Source organism: Apium graveolens, chromosome 6 (assembly GCF_009905375.1).
Source record: "Apium graveolens cultivar Ventura chromosome 6, ASM990537v1, whole genome shotgun sequence".
NCBI lineage: Eukaryota > Viridiplantae > Streptophyta > Magnoliopsida > Apiales > Apiaceae > Apium > Apium graveolens.
Genome location: NC_133652.1, coordinates 171,906,774 through 171,909,023, shown reverse-complemented (window position 1 = coordinate 171,909,023; position 2,250 = coordinate 171,906,774). Strand labels below are relative to the sequence as shown.

Below are 2,250 nucleotides of genomic sequence, written 5' to 3'. Positions count from 1 at the left end.
TGAACACCTCCAAAAACTTCTCAAACTGCTTATCCAGCTTTTTCTTCTACAACCTCTTAGGAAAAGGAGGTGGAGGATAGATCTGTTTCTCCCCTGTATTACCCTCAGGAGGAGTGTGTTCCACAGTAGTCTACCTTGGTTCCACCTCTACTTCCTTCTGCATATCTTCTTCAGCCAAAACTTCAGATTCTGGAACTTGAGACTTTTTAGGCTCTTCATCTTGCTGAAATTTGGGGCTTGCAACCTTTCCAAACCTTAAGGTGATGGCGTTCACCTGTTCTTCAACTTCCCTCTTGCCTGGATTGGCTTCTATATCACTAGGAAGCATTCCTGGTGGCCGATTTAATAAGGCATTAGCAATTTGCCTTAATTGAATATCCAGAGTCTTGATAGAAATAACCAGGCTTTGGCATATAAGAGCCTGGTTTTTGCACATAATCCGGAACTCCTCCAATTCAGATTTTTCATTGGAAGATAGACCTGCATCATGATATTGTTGTTGAATTTAGAGTTGTTGTTTTGGTGCAATTTCTTGCTGAAAACCAGGAGGGTTGAATAGCTTATTTCTAAACTGCTGAAATGGCTGTTGCATCGCATTCTGATTGTTGCTCCAGCTGAAGTTAGGATGATTCCAGTTGTTAGGATGATAAGTGTTTGGAACTGGTTGCTGCGATCTCTAAAAGTTGCTCACAAACTGAGCTGATTCACTAGATATAGTGCATTGCTCTGTCACATGCGGACCTGCACACAGCTCACAAACACTAATTATCTGCTTAACACCATAGTTAGCCAGAGAATCGATATTCATAGACAACGCCTTTAGTTGAGCAGTGATAGTCATAGCTGTATCCACCTCAAGAACTCCTGCTACCTTGCTCTGTGGTAATCTCTGGGCTCGATACTGATATTCATTAGCAACCATCAGTTTAATTAGATCATAAGCTTCCTCATAAATCTTTTCCCATAATGCTCCACCTGCTGCTGTATCGAGCATGGGTTTGGACTGTGCTCCCAACCCATTGTAAAAACAATTGATGATCATCCAATCAGGCATTCCCTGATGAGGACATTTCCTAAGCATCTCCTTGTAGCGCTCTCAAGCTTCATATAAAGATTCTCCTGATTGCTGCACGAATTGAGTAAGAGCATTCCTGATTACAGCTGTCTTCGCCATAGGGAAGAATTTAGTAAGAAACTTCTGAGCAAGATCTTCCCAAGTAGTAATCGAACCAGCTGGTAGAGAGTGTAACCAGCTCTTAGCCTTATCCCTCAGAGAGAATGGGAACAGTCTCAGCTTCACAGCATCTTCAGAAACACCATTGAACCTGAAGGTGTCGCAGATCTCTATGAAATCCCTAATGTGTGTATTGGGATCTTCCGTTGGAGAACCCCCAAACTGTATTGAAGTCTGTACCCATTGAATTATGCCAGGCTTGATCTCAAAGGTATTAGCTGTGAGACGGACAATGCTATATTGAATGTCATTGATCTTGGGTTGAGAAAAATCTATCAAGGCTTTCGTTCGTGCTGCCGAATCTCCCATTGTAATGAGTACCTGAAACACAAACAACTAAACCGTGAAAGTAAAAAATCTGAGTCAGTGAACCTTAACGACCACTGATGACAAGCACATAAACTAAAAATTAACACCGAGTCCCCGGCAGCGGCGCCAAAAACTTGTTAGGGCGAAAACACGCGCTAATATTCACGCAAGTATACGCGTTCGCAAGTAGTATAAGATATAAATCAGATTCGTTCCCACAGAGACTGGTTTAGGTTAAGTTCAATTTATGCACCTATGCAACAATGTATGGTTATCGCTCAATGCTAAGACAAATAACAAATTGGGTTTTTATTAAACTAAGAGATTATACTAAATAACATTAACTAAGAGAATTGAGGTTGAATTACTATATACGACAAACATGGGATTCTAACTTCATTACTACTTCATTCAATAGCCTTATTGTTCTTAACCTTAGCATGTGATGGTGATGACACTAATCAGATAACACAAAACTGATAAACGCCAACTTTCGTTGCACGAGTACCATTCTACCAGACATCCACAAAAGAGATAGAAGCTGAATAGGCACCAATTATATTGAGACCCTATATGTCTATAGAATTTGACAACATAACGGTTTAAGCATAAGTTATCTATCTTGATTACATAGGGAAAGTAAAACGGTTAGAGTTACCCACTAATCATGCATACAACACATGAACCTATGCTAGCATGGCAAGTTC

General features: G+C 40.4%; 1 non-coding gene across 1 annotated transcript; it reads left to right on the top strand.

Annotated features, from left to right (window-relative positions):
* Window positions 1-1,052: 1,052 nt before the first annotated feature.
* On the top strand, window positions 1,053-1,159 carry LOC141669094 (small nucleolar RNA R71). Its single transcript, XR_012553390.1, has one exon. It is a non-coding gene; the product is annotated as a small nucleolar RNA R71 (small nucleolar RNA).
* The last annotated feature ends 1,091 nt before the right edge of the window (window positions 1,160-2,250 follow it).